This window comes from Rhinatrema bivittatum, chromosome 3, assembly GCF_901001135.1.
Source record: "Rhinatrema bivittatum chromosome 3, aRhiBiv1.1, whole genome shotgun sequence".
In the NCBI taxonomy this organism is placed as follows: Eukaryota; Metazoa; Chordata; class Amphibia; order Gymnophiona; family Rhinatrematidae; genus Rhinatrema; species Rhinatrema bivittatum.
This window is the reverse complement of record NC_042617.1, coordinates 96404443-96423995: the sequence shown is the minus strand read 5'-3', so window position 1 is coordinate 96423995 and position 19553 is coordinate 96404443. Positions and strand designations below refer to the sequence as shown.

The 19553-nt window shown below is 44.0% G+C and overlaps 1 protein-coding gene across 2 annotated transcripts in view; it reads right to left on the bottom strand.

Moving 5' to 3' along the window:
* The window catches only part of PLCB1 (phospholipase C beta 1), a 1417494-nt gene that overhangs the window by 1076870 nt on the left and 321071 nt on the right, over positions 1–19553 (bottom strand). The gene's annotated exons all lie outside the window — the stretch shown is intronic.

Genomic DNA, 19553 nt, shown 5'->3' with positions numbered 1-19553 from the left:
AGGGGAATTTTGTCAACATGTAAGTTGAAGTCACCCAAGATTATAGCTGGGGAGTCAAGGTTTAGGTGTAAAGTTATAGTTTCTAGAATAGGAGAGGTGTCTGACTCTAGCAGGCCTGGAGGGGCGTAGACTAGAAGGATTTGGAGATCTTCTGATTTGAACAATCCTAGTTCTAATTTGGTATTTGTGTTGATAGGATAGAGAGAGAACCTCAGGGATTTTTGGCAGCTAGAAAGATACCCCCTCCTCTTTTTTTTTGTCTTGGGATAGAGAAGAAGTCGTAGATCTGTGTTGGTAGTTGGTTAATAAGTGCGATGTCAGTGGGTTTGAGCCATGTTTCTGTTATGGCGCAAAAATCCGGTGTTGAGTCCAGCAGTAGGTCGTTAAGTATTAAAGTTTTGTTGGTAATTGATTGTGCGTTAAATAGGAAGATGGTGAATAAGGTGAGACCTAGAAACTGTGTGGTAGGGGAAATCATGATTGGGATGAGGGATTTGTAGGTGCGTGGGCGGCAGAGCATTGTCTGTTGAATGAATGCTTGTTATAGGTACCAGGGGAATGGCCGTATGAATGCTATTGTAGGTCGGATAAGAGTTGGATGAATGCTGTATTGAGCTGGTTTGGTGCTGGTTGAATGCTGCTGTGATTTGGCTGAGTGCTGGATGAATGCTGCTGTAAGTTGGCTGAGAGCTGGTTGAATGCTGCTGTAAGTTGGCTGAGTGCTGGTTGAATGCTGCTGTAGGTTGGCTGTGTGCTGGTTGAATGCTGCTGTAAGTTGGCTGAGTGCTGGTTGAATGCTGCTGTAAGTTGGCTGAGAGCTGGTTGAATGCTGCTGTAAGTTGGCTGTGTGCTGGTTGAATGCTGCTGTAGGTTGAATGGGAGTTGGATGAATGCTTTTGTGAGCTGCCAAAGTAGGGGCAAGAGTGAAGTTTGCGTAGTCTTAGTCTGTCGTTGTTGAGTAGTCTTAGTCTGTCGTTGTTGAGTAGTCTTAGTCTGACGTTGTTGAGTAGTCTTAGTCTGTCGTTGTTGAGTAGTCTGAGTCTGTCGTTGTTGAGTAGTCTGTGAAGTTTGCTTATTCTGAGTCTGGCGTTGTTGAGTGGATGCTGAAGCCCTGGAGAGTTGTCTGTCTGTGATTGTAGTGTGGGTATGTTTCTGAGGTGCCAGGAGGTGCCAGGAGGTGCGAACCACGTGGCTCGGCGGGTTAGGGCGAGTGTAAAAAGTAGTCTAGAGAGTGCCTTACCCCGGTGTGCCTAGCGTCGGTTGCGATGCTCGTCCTTTCAGCTGGTCCTCCTTCGGTGGTATCGCCGCGTGATAGACCGGAGGTCAGTTGGACTTAAAAGGATCTAAGGAGGTTCACTTCTAAATGAGTAGGCCCTGGATCTGGGGCTGCTTAGGAGGCGCGGCTCTCTCGCCGCGATGCTTCCTGGGCCCGGTGTTTTGTTAGCCTAAGTTTTCTTTTACTTGGCTCCCTTCCCCCTGCGCGGCTCACCTGGTTGTTGGAGTGTGAGCAGGCTCTCGCCCCGAATGGGAAGCGCGAGCCTCGGCAGGGAAAGGAGAAGCGGGTGGACGCGTTGGTCTCGGGATTAATTGACCGGTCTTTGTAGATCTTGTTAGGTCCTGGGCTTCGATGATGCGGTATTAGGCTAGTTGATTTTCAGGTAGCTGTAGTTATCCCCAGGTAGGTGTTGTCGTCTGCATGGGGCCCTTGTTTATTTGTAGGAACTCCCTGGGTGGTGATCGGGGCTGCAACGAAGGGGCGAGACAAAGGGGCTAGCCCCTTTGTCGTGCTCCTTCGGCGTGCGACGCTCGGCGTGCGACGCCTAGGAGCTGTGGTTGATTTAAAGGGCTCCTGGCCCTGCTGCTATTGGCGGCTGGTGTCGGCGCGGATTGGCTGCTTCGCGGCCCGGAGGAGGGCTGAGGGTGGTGCCTCGGATCGCGGCTCTGTGCCTCGTGGTCGGCGCTGGGGGCTGCCGGGGGCAAGGGTGCGAACAGGGCCTTACCCCGGTGGGTCTCGGCGCCGGCTGCGCAGGCCTCGCACGTTCAGAGTCGCTGGTGCAGGTAAGAAGGGAGAAATCCCCGTCGCCGCGGTCGATTTAAAGGGCTCCTGGCCCTGCTGCTATTGGCGGCTGGTGTCGGCGCGGATTGGCTGCTTCGCGGCCCAGAGGAGGGCTGAGGGTGGCGCCTCGGATCGCGGCTCTGTGCCTCGTGGTCGGCGCTGGGGGCTGCCGGGGGCAAGGGTGCGAACAGGGCCTTACCCCGGTGGGTCTCGGCGCCGGCTGCGCAGGCCTCGCACGTTCAGAGTCGCTGGTGCAGGTAAGAAGGGAGAAATCCCCGTCACCGCGGTCGATTTAAAGGGCTCCTGGCCCTGCTGCTATTGGCGGCTGGTGTCGGCGCGGATTGGCTGCTTCGCGGCCCGGAGGAGGGCTGAGGGTGGCGCCTCGGATCGCGGCTCTGTGCCTCGTGGTCGGCGCTGGGGGCTGCCGGGGGCAAGGGTGCGAGCAGGGCCTTACCCCGGTGGGTCTCGGCGCCGGCTGCGCAGGCCTCGCACGTTCAGAGTCGCTGGTGCAGGTAAGAATGATTTTTTTTAACCCACGCTTTCAGTGTGAATTCACAATCTAGAATAATCCCTAGACCATGTCAAAGACCTTACTGAAATCCAAGTACACTACATCTAGCGCTCTCCCTTGATTCAGCTCCCTGCTCACTCAAATGCAACATAATCTCTACCATCATTGTGATGCTATTGCAGCATTATTGATGTAATCAACTATAGGCTTCTCACCACTGGAGAAATCGAATTAAATTCTCAAACCAGTCCCTAAGTAGCCTGTGCACATGGAGTAACTGATAATTTTTATTAAAAAAAAAAAAAAGCTTTTATTTTCATATTTTTGAGTTGCAGGTGATTTGAGTGGTTACCAACAACAGGATTAGCCAATAGTCCTGTCATATCCTCAGTGAATAGAAACCAGCTACCAGCTGGTAAGTACAACGTTTTGTACTCTTTTCCATATATGGTGAAGGCTTTGACAAATCAGGCAAAAACAAAAGTCAAAGAACAAAAGCAACACATTACACGGCTAAAAGAACAGAACAGGAAGCAGAAGCAAGTCATTCCTCAGGGCAAGTGACCTCTGGACCAATGGTTGAGAGTTGGGTTAGTTATAATAAGGCTGTTGGTGCAAACCCCACCAAATCAGTAATATCATGGATTCTAGCCTAGTGGACAGCAGAGTGTGTACCACTCCAAGTGAAAAGACACAGGTAGGTTTGGAATGAAGTAGCAGCCTAGTGGTTAGAGCAATATATCCAGAGACAGAGAAGTCTGACTTCAGCTCCCACTCAGGTATCTTGGGCAAATACTTCTCCCTCTAGAACAAGAATAAAAGCTTTCAGGAAATATGTCTTCATGGAAGGAGTGGTAGATGGAATGCCCTCCCACAAGATGTGGTAAAGGCAAGAATTGTAATGGAATTGAGAAGGATGTGGGATACAAACAGAGGATATCTGTGGGTTATAGTTTTAATTTAGGCTTGAGGATGGCCTGTACAAAGTAGCAGTTACAAATACTCTTAACAGAAGGCTTGGGAGTGACCTGCATGGAGTGGCAGTTGCTACTAGCCTAAAAATTGCTGAGCAGACTAGATGGACCATTTTGGTCTTCATCTGCCTTTTACTATGTTAATATTACAAGATGAATGGATTAGGTTAGGAATTTGGAGTATATCATTTTTTAGCAACACTGCCATCACATTGTACTAGCATTGGACTAAAATCCAAGATCATACCATCTCAGCAGTGAACAGAGTAAAAAACATTCACAATAAAATACACTAAAACACAACAAACTACAATACAGATTAAAAAGTAAATCATGAACTAAAATAGTGCAAACCAGTGAGATGGTGATAAGTTAAAGAGTTCAGACATTAAAAGCTAGTGTAAACAATTGAGTTTTCACCAGTTTTTTAAACTCTTTTGAACAATTTGAAAGTCATAGGACATAAGCAGGGAGATCCAAATTGTTGGTCCAGCAGCTGAGAAGGATCGCTCACAGCTCTCATAGCCTTGTGCTCCAGATGAAAGGAACCTCGAGTAAGCCTCAGTGAGAGGACCAAAGGATCCATCAGAATTCAAAACATGCAGCATTGAGTTCGCCCAAGTACTCCCAAGTAGTTTGTTTATGAGAAAAGCAACTTAATATACCAAGCTAGAGGAACCTGCTCTGGCCAGAAATCAGTTATGCAGCAGAATTCTGCAATAGCTGTAATACTTGAAGAGCAGTAGCTGGCAAATCAAGATACAATGAATTACAGTAATCAATAATAGGTAAAATCTGAACAAAATTCAGAATAATCCAACAATGCCATTAATGGATGAAGTAGGTATGCCATATAACTGGACTTACTAATTTCTTTAATATACTGCTGCAAATGAAAATTCTTCATATAGGCCACAACTGGAATTGTAATTAGGGATGTGAATCGTGTCCTCGATCGTCTTAACGATCGATTTCGGCTGGGAGGGGGAGGGAATCGTATTGTTGCCGTTTGGGGGGGTAAAATATCGTGAAAAATCGTGAAAATCGTTAAAAAATCGAAAAATCGAAAAATTGAAAAACCGGCACATTAAAACCCCCTAAAACCCACCCCCGACCCTTTAAATTAAATCCCCCACCCCCAAATAACTTAAATAACCTGCGGGTCCAGCGGCGGTCCGGAACGGCAGCGGTCCGGAACGGGCTCCTGCTCCTGCATCTTGTCGTCTTCGGCCGGCGCCATTTTCCAAAATGGCGCCGAAAAATGGCGGCGGCCATAGACGAAAAAGATTGGACGGCAGGAGGTCCTTCCGGACCCCCGCTGGACTTTTGGCAAGTCTCGTGGGGGTCAGGAGGCCCCCCACAAGCTGGCCAAAAGTTCCTGGAGGTCCAGTGGGGGTCAGGGAGCGATTTCCCGCCGCGAATCGTTTTCGTACGGAAAATGGCGCCGGCCATACGCGTATGGCCGGCGCCATTTTCCGTACGGAAAATGGCGCCGGCAGGAGATCGACTGCAGGAGGTCGTTCAGCGAGGCGCCGGAACCCTCGCTGAACGACCTCCTGCAGTCGATCTCCTGCCGGCGCCATTTTCCGTACGGAAAATGGCGCCGGCCATATGCGTATGGCCGGCGCCATTTTCCGTACGAAAACGATTTGCGGCGGGAAATCACTCCCTGACCCCCGCTGGACCTCCAGGAACTTTTGGCCAGCTTGTGGGGGGCCTCCTGACCCCCACGAGACTTGCCAAAAGTCCAGCGGGGGTCCGGAAGGACCTCCTGCCGTCCAATCTTTTTCGTCTATGGCCGCCGCCATTTTTCGGCGCCATTTTGGAAAATGGCGCCGGCCGCAGACGACAAGATGCAGGAGCAGGAGCCCGTTCCGGACCGCTGCCGTTCCGGACCGCCGCTGGACCCGCAGGTTATTTAAGTTATTTGGGGGTGGGGGATTTAATTTAAAGGGTCGGGGGTGGGTTTTAGGGGGTTTTAGTGTGCCGGCTCACGATTCTAACGATTTATAACGATAAATCGTTAGAATCTGTATTGTATTGTGTTCCATAACGGTTTAAGACGATATTAAAATTATCGGACGATAATTTTAATCGTCCTAAAACGATTCACATCCCTAATTGTAATATTCTCAAAATCAAAATTGGCCAATGGGGCCAATTTGTTAAATCTCTGGAGGGCCATCATCATTTTACTCAGATTCAAGGATAATTTATTGTGAGACTTCCAATTAATTATTGCCCATAAACAAGATGTAAGGATAGCTGATGTAGGAGGGCCCATGAGGTGGATTGTGCAGAAAGAATTGGATACCATCAGCATAAATCCAGTATCCCACACTGAGCCCAGCCAACAATTTACAATAGGGGCCAAATAGACGTTAAATAATGTGATTGATAAGGTTGAACCCTGTGGGGCACCGAGGTCCAAAACCTGCCACTAGAATGAAAAAATGAGATGGAGTTACGATAGATTCTCTCACTCAATAAAGAGCAGAACCAATGCAACAAAGTGCTACTGGATTTACAAGCTAGATCTCCCAATGCTCCAGTTCCTTGTCCCTTATGTCCTTCAGGCCAATTCTCTCATCTTCTCCATACTATTTTCATCCCTATATTTCCAGCTGCCTCATTTCAGTCTGTGTCCCAACTTTTCTTTTTCTTGATTCTCTATCTCTTTCCTTCCTTGTTTTCCATCTTCAGTTCCAAAGTCATTCATAGGTTTTTTTTTACTTATAGGTGAATTTTAAAAGCCTGACATGCACCAAAATTGGGAGATGCATGCACAAATCAGGCTTGCACGTTCCCATCAAATTTTAAAAGCCACCCAGATGTTGATAAAGTGGAATGTAGCAAACTGTCTCTCAGATTGTGAATTCTAGATAGGGCAAACAAAGGATTCTCCTGGAATACTGGATCGAGTCTCATGATGTTCCAATTTGCTAAAATACTTCTACACACATGCCAAGTATCCGGTGTAAACAGCAAAACACAAGCCAAACTGTAATGATCTCATGGGGGTTATGGTTGTAACAAAAGATCCTTATTGGCCCACCTACCCCTTTTGAATAATTGTTTTAAAACCTTACTAGGATAGCCCCTGTCTGCAAACCTGTTCTACATCTCTGTAGCCCTATGATAGTATTCAGAGGATGGTGGAACACAATTTCCTTCATCTTAAAAACTGCCCCACCTGTTATGGATTAACGGTTTTAGTGGACCTTTGGGCCGGCCTGCAGGAGACTGGGGAGAGGTGGACTATAGTCTCAGTGTACAAGCAGGCTGGGAGGCGGATATCAGGCAGGATGCAAATGATGATCTTCACCCTGGAAGCCGATGCTCCCCCGGGAGGAGCCTGAAGGAGCCCGGCCGCTGGGACTTAGGTGATCGGTGGTGAGACTTCACCCTGGAAGCCGGAGCTCCCCCAGGAGGAGCCCGTAGGAGCCCAGCCACTGGGACTTAGGCGAGTACTGTAGCTGGATCAGGAACAAGCAGGCTTGGGAACTGGAACCAGGCAGGGAACTGAAGCAAGACACGGGTACTGGAACCAGGCAGAAACTGAAGCAAGACACGGGTACTGGAACCAGGCAGGAACTGAAGCAAGACATGGGTATTGGAACCAGGCAGGAACGTAAGCAAGTCTGAAGCAGGAACCAGGCTGGAACGTAAGCAAGTCTGAAGCAGGAACCAGGCTGGAACGGAGCAACTACCAGCAAGTAGTAACACACTCCGGGGCATGGAGCAACTGGGAACCGCAAGGTAACCCCATTGCAAGGCAAAGACTGAGGGTCCGCAGCCGGCTTACATAGGCCGCGGCGTCTGACGTCAGGAAGCGGGCGGAGCCTTGAATGGTGGGAACAGGCCTACAAAAGCGTCCTTCTTGCGTGCGCGCGTGCCTAGGGACAGAGCATCCACCGAAGATCTCCCACCGGCGTCGCCCCCGCGGGAACGCCGCCACACAGGCCGCAAACTCCGCCAGCTGAACCGGGAGCAGGACCAGGAACATGGAGGGAAGGGCCTGGTCGCTGCACACACAACCGGGACCGTAACACCACCGGCACATTAGAGAGTGTCCTCCTTTCTGAAAATGGAGAAATGGAAACCCTCACTGTCATAGGGAATAGAAATGTCCAAAAAATGTATCAAAGTAGCACTAACAGTAGATGTAAACTGTAAATTATCATCCTGAGTATTGCGCCATCCTAAAAAGTTATCTAGGTCAGGTCGACTGCCCGACCAAAGCAAAATGATGTCAAAGTTATTCTTCCACAGGATGATGTTATTTCTAAAATGGTATCTGGAAAGCATCTGTTCTTCAAATCTGCCCATGTAAAGGTTGGCAATGTCAGGGGCCATCAATGTTCCCATAGCTACAGCCTTAATCTGTTGAAAAAAGTGATCAATAAACAAAAAAAAATATTTTGTTTCATGGCTAAAGAAACCACCTCTATCAAAAAAATCAGTGGGTACCCGACACAGAACGGGCCTTTGTTCAAACCAACCTCTTACAATCAAAATAGCATCATCCTGTGAAATGTTTCTGTAAAGTGAAGCAACATCAATAGTCACCAACAACAAATCTGGAATAGGAACTGGCAATTCTTCTAAAATATTAAGAATGTGTCCTGAATCCCTAGGACCGAATTTTTAAACATACGCACGCGGTGTACATTTGTGCACTCTATCCGGGGCACACAAATGTATGCACAATTTTATAACATGTGCTCAGCCGCGTGCATGTTATAAAATCCGGGGTCGGCGTGCACAAGGGGGTGCAGACTATTTATTTATTTAGCACTTTTATATACTGATATTCAAGTAACAAAGTTACCAATCATTTTGGTTTACATTCCAACAATAACCATGACATGAGAATGCCTTACATTGAACCAGGATAAACAAACTTGGGTACAAAGAACTGGGTTTAACAAAATGTATAGGAGGAAGAGACTTGATCGGTTAGCCCAATGCTAGCCGGGTGTACTGAAAGAGATTAAGGATAGGGCACCGGGATTTGGAGCTACGATGGCGGATTAGCTAGAACGTTGGTACAAATAGTGGCATGGTGATTAGGTGTTAAGACGGCGGATTTGCTAGAACGAAGGCATAAATAGCGATTAGCTAAGGGCATAGTCTATTAGTGGTAGATTTGATAAGAGAGCTGAGTTAAGAAAAGGCTTGGTTGAACAACCAGGTCTTAAGTTTTTTTTTGAAGGTGCTCGGGCATTGTGCACCTTCAAAAAGGTACACTAGTGCTTCAAGGTGCACTAGTGTACCTTGCACGCCGAGCCCTAGGGGAGCCCTGATGGCTTTCCCTTTTCCCTCTGAGGCTGCTCCGAAATTGAAGCGACCTCTGAGGGAACTTTCCTTCGCCCCCCCCACCTTCCCCTCATTTCCCCTATCTAACCCACCCCCCAGCATCCCCCCTACCTTTATTTTGTAAGTTATGCCTGCCAGAGGCCGGAGGCCTCAGTCCTGCCCCTGCCCTGCCCCTTTCACAAAGCCCTGGGACATACGCTCATCCTGGGGCTTTGCGCGCGTCGCCGGGCCTATGCAAAATAGGCTCGGCACGCGTAACCCTTTTAAAATCCTCCCCCTAATGTTTGAAGGTAATCTCTCTACAAACTCTCTTAGAAATGTATCCCCAAAAATCGAAAGGGGTTCTAAAAGAAAGTCTCTAGAGAAAGTCTACCAGGTGGTTTAAACAGATGTTTGTGGATTTTGGGCAAAATATAAAAGGCTGGGCATACTGGAAAAGCCACTTTCAAAAAGTCTCACTATTTAGTGGTAATCCAAAAAGACAAAGCTGCATCATCGCTAGTTTTAAAATACCCTGACTTACACGGTAAAAGCAGGATTTATGTGCCTAAGTGCACACCCATTTAATATTAGGCGCACATGTGCGCCTGCTCAGGCTATTTTATAAAATGCATTCATATGAACGTGGAAGTTATAAAACTGGCATGTCCCTGGGCATGTGCTGATGCACAAGCGCCAAAGTGTGCCTGATTCCCATTTTGAAAGTTAAAGTCTTAATGAGTAGAGACCTTCAGTTTTTATTTTATATTATTTTCCCTGAAATTTTATCAGTGGTTATTATAATGAACAACATCGGGAGAAAAATCCATGGAAAGAATGACTCCTTTTTTTCCACTAAAATGAATCCTGTTTTTGTTCATTATAATAAATGATGATAAATTCCTGCTAAAAATGAAATAAAAACTGAAAACGAAGGTCCCTATTAATGATATAAACATTCAGTGTATGATCATCCCTTTTGGATGCATAACTTGTATCAAACGTATAATATTATCATATTTAGTTACAGTAACATCACATGCAAACGTCCGCTGCTGAAAAATAGTTGGTCATTGCCAATTCCTATCTAGCCCGGAACACTTTGATTTCTTTAAATGTTTCCGTCTGTTTCAGACTTACATGTATTCTTATACTCTGTACAGGGAAATATTTTGCAGGTCATAATCAAATAATTGATGGTAATACAATAAGTAATTCATCCTTGATTTTTGCATATTCATTGTATTTCTTTGTTTCCTCTTCCTAGAAGCCCAAGGGTTTCACAAATATGATTATCCAAAGCTTTCGTCTTCTTCCCCCATGAAATCATCACAAAATAACTCTTTAGGCAACAAGCCAGAATGCAAAAGCAGGAAATATTGTGAGAAAGTAGGAATAAACATCAAACTGTTTTGATTGCAACCCCCCTTTTTTTGATGTGTTGCACTCAGGAGAAGTAACTTTTAGAGTCAAATGAATGTGACTACAATGTAAAAAATATACCCTCTCACAAAATGCCACCTGCTGTGCTACAAGCTGCAACAATTTATAAAGGCAAACTCTGGTCTAATCTCTCTCAATTTTCTCCTATTCTGAGGCAGATGTACTAAGCTATGAAAGTCTTTTTGCAAAAAACCTAGAAATACACAAAAATATTCAAGTTTATATCCACTGTTAAAAAAAAAATGTTTAATGTATGAAGTTGTTCATTGTACACCGGAGTGAAGGCTCCTCGCTATACTTCGGTATAAAAAAGAATCTAAATAAATAAATAAATAAATATAGGCATTTTGCACAAATTTTGGAGTGAAACTCCCTCTGCGAAAAGCTTTCAACAAAGAGGCCTTCATAACAGTAAACGTTTGCACATAATCCACTATGTGCAAAAGTTTATTCAAAAGCCATATTAATGACTTGCTGCTCATTAATGTGGTCTTTTGCAAACACTTTCTAAGTCCCCCCATTTCAACCAAGGGATTTAACTGAAATGTCATAGAACTCCCTAGGTCTTCTATAGACTCCCAAATGAATTCAAGGGTAAACTGGGTTTGTCTTACTAGGGAAAAGTTCTTTGGAGTAGCTTGTGGCAACAAACACCTCTTTGGGACCTCAGTTCTCTCTAGTCTCAGCCAACATCTCCTCTGGAGCCCCAGTGATACCAGGGCCAGTCAGTACAGTCACATCGCATCTCCTCTGCTCCCTGTCCAGGGAGTCGCTGCTAAGGTATCATCAACCCTTAACTCTCCTTATTATGGAGCAGACACTCAGACTGCAGCTGGATTCATTGGAGGAATTCCATCTACTCGATCCACTGGAGAAATTCTGTCTGTCACTGCTAAGATGTCATTAATCCTTGACTCTTCTTGCCATGAAGCAGACACTCGGACTGCAGCTGGATCCATTGGAGTAATTCTGTCTGATGCCATCAAGCCTGGGGAAGATGAGAGTTCAAATTCTTTTCCCGACTTCTCCGACAACTCCACTATATTAACAAAATGGATGTCCATCGGTCCTGAAGGAGGATTCTTCGAAGGGACTGCAGGGAGGGTCCCATACCTCACCTTCCTCTTATATTCAATAGATAGCAAGAAACAAATAACAGGAAATAGAATTCTGAAGCCAAATTGAAGAAGTCCACCTCGCTGCCTGCTGCACATCTGCCTTCTTGAATCCCTCAGGTCTCAAAGCAGATCTTCTTAAACCAGCATATCTCACAGTAGATCAAGACACAATTCTTAGGTACTTTCTAAGTTCAAAAGTCAATTCCTTATGAACCTTGGAGAAAACTTCCCAAGCCTCTGGAAATGAAAGAGCTAAGGAATCCTCTTTTTCCAATTCAGTAAGGATTCTCAAATAACTGGTTGGTGATAGCAGCCTTATGGACAAGCTCCCAACCCTGAGAGAGAGAGAGAAAGAGAGAAAGAGAGAGAGAGAGAGAAAGAGAGAGAGCGAGAGACTGGCCATAATATCATGGCCAATAGGCAGGTATTTGTATCCCTAGGGTAGGCCCACCTAGTAACTCGAGGTGGGGATTAGGTAAGTGTGTAGCAGGTTGAGAGAACATTGCCCAAATCTCATCTTGGAGTGATTTTCCTCACTCCGAAGGCCAGCAAATCTTCACAAGAGACCACTGTTCTGTTCGTAGGTGTCACGTAGCATGTCAAAGTGGCCCCTAACCCCCTACACACTTACCTAATCCCCACCTCGAGTTACTAGGTGGGCCTACCCTAGGGATACAAATACCTGCCTATGGGCCATGATATTATGGCCAGTCAGTCTCTCTCTCTCTCTCTCTCTCTCTCTCTCTCTCTCTCCCTCCCCCTAGCCTGCAGCATACAGAAACATCATGAACCACAATATATACTTGGCAATGTAGCCCAAATTGGGTTAATAGCACAACTTGCGCTAAGAGCATGTTGCATAGCTGTTATCACAATTTGCGATACACATGCTTATTAGCATAAGGTAACACTCCTTTTTGGTATCGTGTGCGATATTGGAAAATGAGGCCCTATATTAGCATAAAACACGCCCCTTTTGCTATCGCATGCGGTACTTACCGCATTTTAATAAATCCAGGCCTAAAATTGTTAAGCAGAGAGAGAATGTACCAATAACAATTATATATTGGCAAACGCACTGTGATATAAAAATTATTAAAAGCCGAAACAATAAAATCTCACAGAAAATTCAATAGCTAAGTACTTTTAGCAAATATTATGGAATCACTTAATTTTTATACATAGGAACCTTTGTTAGGATCTCACATAATGGGCCAGATTTTATAACATGCGTGCAGGCATAGATTTGTTTGCACAACCCGGCGCGAACAAATCTACGCCCGATTTTATAACATGAACGCGCAGCCGTGCGCATGTTATAAAATCCAGGGTCGGTGCGCGCAAGGGGGTGCACAATTGTGCAACTTGCGTGCGCCAAGCCGAGCAACCTTCCTCCGTTCCCTCCGAGGCGGCTCCGAAATTGGAGCGGCCTCGGAGGGAACTTTCCTTCCACCCCCCGCACCTTCCCCTCCCTTCCCCTATCTAACCCGCCCCCCCAGCCCTAACTAAACCCCCCCTGACCTTTGTCGAAGAAGTTACGCCTGCCTCCAGGCAGGCATAACTTGCATGCGCCGGCTCTCCAACCCCCGGCCCGGTGGCTGTTCCGGATGCCTCGGTCCTGCCCCTGGAATGCCCACAGGCTGGCGCCCCGCCCACAGCCCCGCCCCGGAACGCCCATTTTTTTCAAGCCCCGAGACTTACGCGCATCCCGGGGCTTGCGCATGCCACCATGCCTATGCAAGATAGGCTCGGCGCATGCAGGGGGAGGCAGGGGTATGTTTTTGGGGGTTACGAGTGTATCTTACGTGCGTAACCCTTTGAAAATCTACCCCAATATGATTTACCAGAACTAAAGCTTAAATAGTTGACATGTTTCACATAGCTGGATCAGGAACATTTATAAGTACCTGGCTATTGATATTTCTTACACATTTGTAATTTAAGATCTTAACTGCCAAAACAGCTTAACAGTTCTCCAGAGAGAATCCTCTATATAGAACATTGCAAAATATCCTTCAATATGCTTATATAGACAAAAAATGTCCCACACTTGATGGTCTTCAAAAGTATTATTGAGGATGGTTCAAACCATTGATCGCTCTCTCATACAAACTGTGCTGGGCCCAGTAGAACACATTGATAATTACTGCCCAGCATCTCAAAGAACCTTGCTCCATGGTGAATGTTGTGAACACAATATGAATCATTACCGGGTATCTTCCCAATTACCATTCATTCTGGACATAATCAAAGTTGTTATCTGGTGTCTCCCCAATCTGCATTCTATACCGTTCATTCAGGGCACAATAAAATCATTATCCAGTGTCTCCCCAATCACCATTCTAAGGCAGGAAATACTTGGCAATGTGAGTCATGGTTCTATGTCTCCCTGAGTACTGTTCCCTTCTAATCCAGCATCGTTATTCAAAACTTCTACAACAAAGATAACATTTCACAAAGTATATGATGCCATATTCTTACAACTTATACAAGCCTGACTTCCCCTCTATGCATACTCACTTTTTGGCTGGTATGAAACGCATCACATCACAGCAAACCAGCAAAGGTTGCTTAGACGGCGTCTTCAAACATGGTGCCCTGTTGCAATTATGATTGCGTACAATACTTATACAAAATCACAAGCATCTGATGTAATAATGTCGACATATAAACATCAGCACGTAAAAAAAGAGATGTCAAATCAGTATACATTTTTCCAAATTGGTTAATTCTCATAGCTCTAAAATAGATATACTATAATTATTCTTATACAACAAAATCACAGATCACAAAAAATGATATATACATATCTATTATTCTCAATTTTTTACCATACCAAGAATCTATTATTATGATTCACAGAAGCAAATGCCACTCTTTACTGCTGTTTAGCCCAAAGGTCCAACATTATTTAATATATAGATCTATCTCTACTCCAAACAACAAAGAAGATCCAGATCTTAATTATCTCCACTAAGATGATAGATTATTTTTATGTAATAAATTCACAATTATGAAAATAATATATACATATATCATTTTCACATTTTCAATTTTTAACCAGATAGTGAATCTATTTTTATGGTTCAAAGGAACAAGTTCCACTCTATGCTGCTGTTTAACCCAAAAGGTTCAACACTGTTTAATTTGTAGATCCATCTCTGCTGCATAGGGCAAAGAGCCAATTCTCGATTGCCTCCTCTAGGATGATGAACTAATCCATCCAAAATCATACACTTCAATTCCTTAAATTCATGATTGTATTGCAAACAATGAGCAACCATTGGTGCAGTCATTTTTTGAAGCCGTGGGCAACTGTGATATTCAGATATTCTGGTTTTTAACATATCTGATAGTTTTCCCTACATACACTTTTGGACAGGGGCATGTGATAGAATAAATGAAAAAAATACTCTTGCAATTAAAGAAACCTTTGATATGGTATCTTTTATGGTCAAAAGGGTTAATGAAAAGATCTGCTTTTTGCATTATTTCACAACAAAAGCAATGTCCTCACTTAAAGTTACCCACAACTTTGCTCGGAGTGAAATCAAATTGATTCATGGGTATCCCTGGTAACGTGGCTGGGCAGATTTTCTCCCTCAAATTGGTATCTCTTGAATTACTTTTGTTTATCATACAAGGAATGGTGGATAATAATCTCCAGTTCTTTTTCAATATCCTAGATAATTTGTCTGAAACAGTCAAATGACGCAATACAAAAGTAAATACAGCAGATTCAGATTCCTTCTTGGGTACCCCATATTTATTTGTGGTAACCCAGACTGCTTTGATTGCTGTTTTCTTCAGTTTATCTACAATAAGTTTGTAGTTGAAGAAGCAGTATTCTCTGTTAAGAAAAAACTGAGTTAATTTGTGCATAAGAAACGCACAGCGGAAATAGTACAAAGACTGATTTTTCCTTTCAGTCCAGGAATCCCTCAGAAGTAGCTGACTTTTATCTCTTATCAGATAATGGGGAGAGGATTTCTGACTCCCAAACGCATCTCCCTCTCTTCCAAAGGAGGAAGACTCTAGGTCCATGCTGAAATTTTCAACTCTAAGGGCGAGGAAGATAATGTGATTAGCTCTCTCCTCCCAGCCCCTGGGGAGTGGATCCCCTGAACCATTCTGATTCTCTCCCTATCCAGGAACAGAGACCTATGCTGATTTTGAACCTTTCTAGGACCCAGGAAGGGGTTCGCCGCCATGCTGACTACTTTCTAACTTACCATATTGTGGATTCCCCAGTCTGTATTGACCACGTAACACAGGATCTTGATAGTATCAAGGGAAGCCATGTTTATGGCGATTTTTGTAACAGCCACCAGATAGACATGTTGTTTCTTTTTTGTACCATGTGATTTTTTTTGTTTTGTTTTTTTAAGCATGTTTTTTTTTAGCATAACTATAGCATTTATTTACTTTTTTAAAAAACTGCAAGAGAATGGTAGGCATACAAACAGAATATAGTACATTCACTATTAGTGTACAGGTTACGAAATGTCTAATTAGAAATCTGCCTAGGTGTGCTGCAATGAAAGTTGTGCCTCCTCCTCCTCCTCCTCCAACCCCATGGCCCTTTCTCCATTGCTCAGTTTGAGCTACAGTGCCCCATCAGACCCACTCCATTAAGTGTGCAGAAGCTTGTGGGTCACGGCATTGGGAGAACTGTAAAATAAAACCTTCGCTGGATTGCCTCTGCATCTTTAATGGGATGGGACAAACAGGTTTGTTGCTATTCAGGCTGATTGATCCTTGCGCGGGACAGAGGTGGAGGTGTCCCTTTCATCATGACACATCTTCAGAGGGACCTCCTCCCTACATCTTTGCTGAATATTAATGAATGACCAAAATTTTAATAATAGTAAAAAAAATATTTTTAAAAATCTGGCACTCATTTAAACATATGATCATGTTATGATTATTTTGTTCATTTAGATGTCTGGCAGAACTGTTTAATATATGTAAGAATATCTAGGCCTTATTAGTAGACAATAGGCCTTTCTACTACTACATCTTTGCAGGGGACACCCCTCCCCCAACTAATAGATAAATTAGACCCTGAGTATGCATCAACCTTTCAAACATATAACTGCCTTTCACACTAAATAGAGCTGTAATAGTAATGTTCAATTTTATCGACTTGAACAATAACTGAAGTAGCACTACTGCACTAAGTGACTATGAACTATAAACTACTTGAATACTCAAGAGAATAAAAGTAGGCATATTTACTGGGTTCATAAACTGAAGGTAATTTCAATTATTTAGACAGCAGTACGATCCATCTGCATTATGGCAGTATTTCAGCTAGTATACTTTTCACGTTAAGTACAGTCAGTGAAAATTAATTAGAACAAATAATGAAAGCCAGAAAATCAATCCCCGTGAATCAGGTATTAAACCTTCAAGTATAGCACATACAAGACTCTTCAGTAAATGTGGTGCATAACACTAAACAAAGCACGTGACCATAAGCTGATATGTGATAGGCACCTCAGTTCTACAATACCCGCCCAGATGTTTAAGAATAATTTTGGTGAATGATTTAGCACAGTGTTATCATTTATTAGGGATGTGCAGAGCAAAATTTTATGTTCATATTTTTTATGTCCGAAAGGGGGTCCCACTTGCGGCCAATATGGACATAAAAAAAATCCAATGAGTTGGGTATATGTACATATGTGCAAAAAAAAAATTAAACCCCCTCACCCTCCTTAATCCCCCCCCCAGACTTACCACAACTCCCTGGTGATCGAGCGAGGAGTGAGGACGTCATTTCTGCAATCCTTGGCGAGAAGCATGTGACGTCGGTGGCACGTCGAGTGACGCGGCGTCACGTGATTCCCGGCTCGTTCGCTTGGGGGGCCTCCTAGAAGCCTCTCATGAGGAACTTTGTCAAACGCCTTCTGAAAATCCAAGTATACTATATCTACCGGTTCACCTTTATCCACATGTTTATTAACTCCTTCAAAAAAGTGAAGCAGATTTGTGAGGCAAGACTTGCCCTGGGTAAAGCCATGCTGACTTTGTTCCATTAAACCATGTCTTTCTATATGTTCTGTGATTTTGATGTTTAGAACACTTTCCACTATTTTTCCTGGCACTGAAGTCAGGCTAACCGGTCTGTAGTTTCCCGGATCGCCCCTGGAGCCCTTTTTAAATATTGGGGTTACATTTGCTATCCTCCAGTCTTCAGGTACAATGGATGATTTTAATGATAAGTTACAAATTTTTACTAATAGGTCTGAAATTTCATTTTTTAGTTCCTTCAGAACTCTGGGGTGTATACCATCCGGTCCAGGTGATTTACTACTCTTCAGTTTGTCAATCAGGCCTACCACATCTTCTAGGTTCACCGTGATTTGATTCAGTCCATCTGAATCATTACCCATGAAAACCTTCTCCATTACGGGTACCTCCCCAACATCCTCTTCAGTAAACACCGAAGCAAAGAAATCATTTAATCTTTCCGCGATGGCCTTATCTTCTCTAAGTGCCCCTTTAACCCCTCGATCATCTAAAGGTCCAACTGACTCCCTCACAGGCTTTCTGCTTCGGATATATTTAAAAAAGTTTTTACTGTGAGTTTTTGCCTCTACAGCCAACTTTTTTCAAATTCTCTCTTAGCCTGTCTTATCAATGTCTTACATTTAACTTGCCAATGTTTATGCTTTATCCTATTTTCTTCTGTTGGATCCTTCTTCCAATTTTTGAATGAAGATCTTTTGGCTAAAATAGCTTCTTTCACCTCCCCTTTTAACCATGCCGGTTGCAGAAATGGCGTCCTCACTCCTCGCTCCATCACCAGGGAGTTGTGGTAAGTCGGGGGGGGGGATTAAGGAGGGTGAGGGGGTTTATATTTTTATTTTGGCTCAACAATCGCGATTTCCCACATATCGAACATATCTATGTTCGATATGTGGGAAATCCGATCGTTTATGTCGAATCAATTTTTTAAGTAAAAAAAAAATATGAGTTGCGTTTTACTAATGCGGTCAATCCGAATGCACACCCCTATCATTTATCCATACAAGATTAATAAGCACAGATAAAACAAAAGGCAATACAATGATGCATGGTCCTTCTTGGAAAATGTGTAATTATGACCACAAAGGGAGTTTTTGCATCGCCAGAGATTTGGGGTTCCTTTTGGCAAATAGTGGCCGAAAAACAGGATTTTCCTAACATCTCAGATATTAGAGAGGGGAGAGCCAAGATGGTAGCTAGATGAGAGAACATGCTTGGAACTCTCTTTCAATCTATTGGAGTTTTTTTCCTTTTAATTTGTATGGTTAAATAAAAAGGGAAAATCAGGAGGCCTCCCCTGTAGCCACCTGTGAGGACCTCACTTGACAAATGAAGATAGATGGGTTCTTTCTGCAAGTATCAGGAGAGACAACCCATGGAGAGATTTTGGTTGCAAGAGAAGCAGTTTGAGAATTTCCACAATTAGAGGTGTCATTGGTGAGTCTTTCTCTGTATTGTGAGGATACTAGTGGATTGGCTTTGTCATCTGGAGGAGAGCTCTCACTATCTCTCACAAACGTTGGGCTTGGAGGTCAGACAAGTGAGAAGATACTACCAGAGGAACCACTGTGAGGTAGCCCAGGGACTCAGGTTTCAGTGCTGGAATGGAAAGATACACTCCTCCATTGGTACTGATAGTGCCATAGGTGATGGGTAGGTTAAGATCTCCCAGGTGGGAATTGTGCCAGTGGCACTTGCTGGGCTCAAGATCAGGTCCCCATTGGCCAAGCCTTCTAATATTACTTTGGACTCATTATGAACAGGCTATAACTTCTTTAGTAACCCTTAAATACAGATATTCATAGAGAATGCAATCTAACCAAGTGAACTTTAATACTCAAAGGAAAAAAACAGGTCAGTTGGAACAACATATGACCCAATATCTACCTCTCAGGTGGAAGGAACAACTTCAAGGTAACAGTGTTAATTGAAAAGGTGAAAATTTTGAAATGTTCCCATATGAATATCCATGCTTTACATTTTTCTATAATTAACAGTAATTCTCCTGTGGGAATAATTAAGGAATATCTGTTGGAGATTCTATGTGTCCTGTCAGATGCCCTATTGCTCATCAGTAGGGCCATTGGTAGGAAGACTGGGACACAGAGCCAGGGAGACTC